The sequence below is a fragment of the Podarcis bocagei genome, assembly GCF_964188305.1.
Source record: "Podarcis bocagei genome assembly, chromosome: W".
Classification (NCBI taxonomy): Eukaryota; Metazoa; Chordata; class Lepidosauria; order Squamata; family Lacertidae; genus Podarcis; species Podarcis bocagei.
The window spans coordinates 86688959-86695503 of NC_138131.1; positions in this window are offsets into that span (position 1 = coordinate 86688959).

The following is a 6545-nucleotide window of genomic DNA, read 5'->3' on the forward strand; positions in this document are numbered from 1 at the left end:
ACCCTAACCCTAACCCTAACCTCTTAACCTAACCCTAACCCTAACCCTAACCCTAACCCTAACCCTAACCCTAACCCTAACCCATAACCTAACCCTAACGGTAACCCTAACCCTAACCCTAACCCTTACCCTAACTTTTACCATAACCCTACCCTAACCCTACCCTAACCCTAACCCTAACCCTAACCCATAACCCAAACCCTGACACTAACCCTAAACCTAACCCAAACCCTAACCCTAACCTCTTAACCTAACCCTAACCCTAACCCTAACCCTGACCCTGAGCCTAACCCTAACCCTGACCCTGACCCTGACCCTGACCCTATCCCTAACCCTACCCTAACCCCTTAAACTAACACTAACCCTAACCCTAACCCTGACCCCTTAACCTAACCCTAACCCTAACCCCTAACCCCTAACCCCTAACCCCTAACCCCTAACCCCTAACCCCTAACCCCTAACCCCTAACCCCTAACCCTGACCCTGACCCTGACCCTGACCCTAACCCTAACCTAACCCCTTAACCTAACCCTAACCCTACCCTAACCCCTTAACCTGACCCTAATCCTACCCCTACCCTAACCCCTTAACCTAACCCTAACCCTAACCCTAACCCTAACCCTAACCCTAACCCTAACCCTAACCCTAACCCTGACCCTGACCCAGACCCTGACCCTGACCCTACCCTAATCTCTTAAACTAACCCTAACCCTAACCCTAACCCTTTAACCTAACCCTAACCCTAACCCTAACCACTAACCCTAACCCTAACCCTGACCCTGACTCTGACCCTAACCCTAACCCTGACCCTGACCCTGACCCTGACCCTAACCCTAACCCTAACCCTACCCCAACCCCTACCCTAACCCTCACCCTAACCCTAACCTTAACCCTAACCCTACCCTAACCCTAACCCTAACCCCTTACCCTAACCATAACCCTACCCTATCCTACCCTACCCTAACCCTAACCCTAACCCTAACCCTAACCCTAACCTAACCCCTTAACCTAACCCAACTCCTAACCCTAAGACTTACCCATAACCATAACTCTAACCCTAACCCTAAACTCTAACCCTAACCCTAACCCTAAACCTTAACCTACCCCTACACTAACCCTAACCCTAACCCTAACCCTAACCCTGACCCTGACCCTAACCCTAACCCTAACCCTAACCCTAGCCCTAAGCCGTAACCCTAACCCTAACCCTAACCCCTAAGCCTAACCCTAACCCTAACCCTACCCTAACCCTAACCTTAACCCTAACTGTACCCTAACCCTAACCCTAACCCTAACCCTACTCCTAACCCTAACCCTAACCCTAACCCATAACCCTGACCCTAACCCTAACCCTAACCCTAACCCTAACCCTAACCCTACCCTTACCCTAAGCCTACCGTAACTCTAACTCTAACTCTAACCCTAACCCCTAACCCCTAACCCCTAACCCTAACCCTAACCCTAACCCTAACCCTAACCCTACCCCTACCCCTACCCCAACCCCTACCCTAACCCTCACCCTAACCTTAACCCTAACCCTAACCCTAACCCTACCCTTAACACAAACCCCTAACCCCTAACCCTAACCCTAACCCTAACCCTAACCGTGACCCCTTAACCTAACCCTAACCCTACCCTAACCCCTTAACCTAACCCTAACCCTACCCCTACCCCTACCCTAACCCTAACCCTAACCTTAACCATAACCCTACCCTAACCCTAACCCTATCCCTATCCCTAACCCTAACCCTACCCTAACCCCTTAACCTAACCCTAACCCTAACCCTAAGCCCTAACACAACCCTAACCCTAACCCTACCCTAACCCTAACCCTAAACTTAACCCAAACTGTACCCTAACCCTACCCTAACCCCTTAACCTAACCCTAACCCTAACCCTAAGCCCTAACACAACCCTAACCCTAACCCTAACCCTAACCCTACTCCTAACCCTAACCCTCACCCTCACCCTCACTCTCACCCTAACCCTAACTATAACCCTAACCCTAACCCTAACCCTAACCTAAACCTAACCCTAACCCTACCCTAACCCCTTAACCTAACCCTCCTCCTAACCCTAACCCTAACCCTAACCCTAACCCTAACCCTAACCCTAACCCTAAACCTAATTCTAACCCTAACCCTAACCCTAACCCTAAGCCTACTCCTAACCCATAACCCTGACTCTGACCCTAACCATAACCCTAACCCTAACCATAACCCTAACCCTACCCTAACCTCTTAACCTAACCCTAACCCTACCCTAACCCTACCCTAACCCTAACCCTACCCTACCCTTAACACAAACCCCTAACCCCTAACCCTAACCCTGACCCTAACCCTAACCCCTTAAACTAACACTAACCCTAACCCTAACCGTGACCCCTTAACCTAACCCTAACCCTAACCCTAACCCTAACCCTAACCCTGACCCTGACTCTGACCCTAAGCCTAACCCTAACCATAACCCTAACCCTACCCTAACCTCTTAACCTAACCCTAACCCTACCCTAACCCCTTAACCTAACCCTCCTCCTAACCCTAACCCTAACCCATAACTCTAACCCTAACCCTAACCCTACCCTAACCCCTTAAACTAACACTAACCCTAACCCTAACCGTGACCCCTTAACCTAACCCTAACCCTAACCCTAACCCTAACCCTAACCCCTAACCCTATACCCTAACCCTAACCCTACACTAACCCTAACCCTAACCCTACCCTAATCCCTTAACCTAACTGTCAGAGCTGCTTGAAGATCCTAGCTCACAGAGGATCACGCTAGCCAGCGATCATTAAGTAAAAGTCTTTATTGAATTGCAGTTTCCATTCTCACGCTGCTGCGCGCAACTCTACGTCTAGTAGCTAGATCGGCGAAGCTCCGTCTGAGTCTCCGCCCCTTGTGCACCAACTTAATATCCTAGCCCTGCTCCACCTTTTCCGCCTGACTGTCCTCCTCTGGGTCCCTCTACCCCCCGGGGTTTCTTCCTTCCTGGATTCTTCTGACGCTGACCCGGACCCTCCTGCCTCCTTGCGCCGGGCTTTAGGACCTGGTTCCCTTTCCGGGCTGCTTACTGCGCCGCCTTCCTCTGCATTTGAACTTGGCGCGCGCGCCCAACCTTCCACTTTCCTCTTAACCGTTTCTTCGCTCCCCGATGGAGGTGTGGCCACTCCTGACTCATGCCCTCCCTCCTGTGGTGAGCTGCCAGCGCTTGCCCCCTGGCTCCCTTCTTCTTCCCTGCTCCCTGGCGGTGACGCTGGTCCCGATTTCCAACTGCTCTCCCCTGAGTCCCCTCTGGCTCTATCTTCCTGGGGTCCCCCCCTAGACTCCCCCCTTGCCCTGGCCACTGGTGCTCCTTTCTGTGAATCCTCTGATTCACTGGAAAGACTAGGAGATCTCGGGTCGTCGTCATCACTCATCTTTTCTTCTGCCTCCTCCCCTTCGCTCTCTGTTTCCTCCCTTGGCCTTGCCTCTGCTCCTAAATCCCTGACATCCATCCCCCCCTCGAAGCCCCCCATTCCCCCCTCCCCTCCTTCCGGTGCTGGAGCTGGGTGCTGCTGTTGCAAAGGGACGAACGTCGGATATCGTTCGCTTCCCGTGGCGGGCCTCCATCTGAAGTCTCGCGGGTCTCCCTCCCTGCTCTCGTCGACGATGGTCACCTCCGCTTCCATCTCTGTGCCGCCGTGCTCGAAACCAGGGTCGTCCCCGAAAACGTCCATGTCCGTTTCTCCCTCACTTCCTCCTGGCGGCGTTGCTCGTCCTGGGCCTTCCAGCCACCTTCTGCGGAACTGCTCCTCTGGTCTATCGTCCCACCAATACGAGGGTTCTGATGCAGATCCCGAGGGTGACCCCTCCGGGGAACGGACGTCTTGTGTCGGGTCCTCTTCCGAGTCGAACCCCCGGAAAGTGCTGGCCGAAAGCGTGGGCGTGAAAAGCCAGTCGTCGAAAAAGTCTGCTGGCATAGGTCTATGTGGGAAGAGGGCATGAAACTCGTCTTTGAGTAGAGGTTCGTCCAAGGCGTAGCCCGGCACCCAGCTGTTCGCACTGGCCGGGGTGCCCTCCTTGGCGAGAAAGTATTCTACCCCCTCTTCCCCCCATCTGGAGTCCAAAATCTCCGTGACTTCGTTGATGCGCTCCTTCTGTGCCACTCCCGCGTGCCCTGTTCTGTCTCTGGCCGGACTCGGCGCCGTTCCGGGTTCCTGGAACCTGTGCGGTGCCTTGTAGGGAGTGAGCACCGATCTGTGGAACACCGGATGCATTCTGGAACCCTCCGGAAGTGCCAGTCTGAAAGCTACCGGGTTGACCTGCTCTTCGACTTGGTAGGGCCCCAGTTGTTTATGCCCTAGTTTCTTCTTGGCCAGCGACCTGGCCGGCACTGCGTGGGCTGCTAACCAGACCCAGTCTCCCACGTGGAGCTCTTCGCCAACCCTTCTGTGTCTGTCCGCTTGTACCTTGTATGCGTGTTTGGCCAGCTCCAGGTGGCGCCTCAGCTGATCGTGGACTTCCTGCAGCTCCGACGCAAACGCATCTGCCGTCTGCGGCTCCCCCTCCCCCATTCTTTCCAGTCCCGGGAAGGTTCTGGGGTGCCTCCCGTTGTTGGCGAAGAACGGCGTGACCCCCGTGGACACGTGCTTCGTGTTGTTGTAGGCGAACTCGGCAAGCGGCAGGTAATCCACCCACGTCGCAGGCTGTTGATTCGCATAGCATCTCAGGTACTGCTGCATGATGGCATTGACCCGCTCCGCTTGCCCGTTGGTCTGCGGGTGTCTCGCCGACGCCAGGTTGATCTTGACGTTCAGGAAGCCCATCAGCTTCTGCCAGAAATTCGAGATGAACTGCCGCCCGCGGTCGGACAGAATAGACCGTGGCAGACCGTGAACCTTGAACACGTGGTCTATGAACAGTTTGGCGGTTTGCTCCGCCGTGGCCACCTTAGCACACGGAATGAAATGGGCCATCTTGGAAAACAGGTCCACCACCACCAGCACTGCCGTCTTGCCCCTCGAGCTGGGCAGATCTGTGACAAAGTCCAGAGCCACCCTTTCCCAAGGTTCGACCGGAGTTTGCAGCGGTTCCAACAGTCCGGCCGGCGGTCTGTGCACTGGTTTGGCCCTCTGGCAGGTGTCACACCTCGCCACGTAGTCTGCGACCTCCCCTCTCATTCCAGGCCACCAGAAATCCCTGGCTACTAATTCCACCGTCTTCTCCTTGCCAAAGTGCCCGGCCGTGGGCGCGTCGTGCAGCTGCTGCAGCACCTTGGCGCGAAGGTCGTCTCCCGGCACGTAGATGGCCCCTTTACGGATGAGCAATCCATCTCGTAGCTGGAAACCGTCGGCCACAGCCTTGCCCCTTTGCACCTCTGCCATCTTTGCTTGCGCGAAGGAGTCATCCTGCAACGCTCGTCGCACCGCCTCCAGGTCCACGGTGGCCGCGGCGCACGCCCATACTGTTGGTGCGAAGATGTGCATGGCTGCCGCTGGCGTTGCGTCCTCCAGATACTGTGGCTTACGGGAGAGGGCGTCCGCCATGATGTTAGTGTCCCCCGGGACATACTCTATGCGGAAGTCGAAGTTCGCAAAAAACTCAGCCCAGCGTATCTGCCTCTGGTTTAGGAACTGTGCCGTGCGCCAGTGCTCCAGATTCTTGTGGTCCGTGCAAACCTGCACCGTGTGCTTGGCGCCGATCAGGAAGTGCCGCCACGCTTTGAACGCTGCATGAATGGCCAGCAACTCCCTGTCCCAGATGGTGTAGTTCTGCTCGGACTTGCTGAGCTTCCTGGAGTAAAACGCTCCCGGTCGCCACACCCCCTGCTGGTCCTTTTGCAGCAGGACCGCCCCCACGGCTCTGTCCGAGGCGTCTGTCTCCACCCTCATCGGCCTGCTGGGGTTGATGTGAAGCAGCTGCTCTTCCGACGCGAAGAGACGCTTGAGTGCCTGAAAGGACTGCTCCGCCTCCTCCGTCCAAACGAACTTCTTTTTCTTGGAGCTAAGCGTGTCTGTGATGGCCGCTGTCTGCATAGCGAAGCCCTTGATAAACTTGCGATAGAAGTTCGCAAAGCCGACAAACCTTTGGACCTCTTTCCGGTTGCGTGGGCTCTTCCAGTCCAATACCGCTCGAACCTTGGCGCTGTCCATGGCGAGCCCCTTGTCAGACAACTTGTAGCCCAGAAAATCCACCTCCGTCACGTCGAATTGGCACTTCTCCAGCTTGGCGTAGAGCCTATGTTGCTTTAGTCTGGTCAGCACTTCCTTGACGTGCCTGTCATGCTCCTGCTGCGATTCCGAAAAGATCAGGATGTCATCTAAGAAACAGACGCACGTCTTGTAGAGAAGTCCCGCCAACACGTGATGCATGAAAGCTTGAAAAACGTGGGAGCCATTTTGCAGTCCAAAAGGCATAACTCTGTATTCGTAGGTACCCAGTGGCGTGAACATGGCCGTCTTCCACTCATCCCCCTCCCGCATGCGAATGAGGTTGTACGCCCCTCGCAGGTCTAATTTGGTGAACACTTTTCCCTTCCGCACCTTCGCCAGGAGGTCGTCGA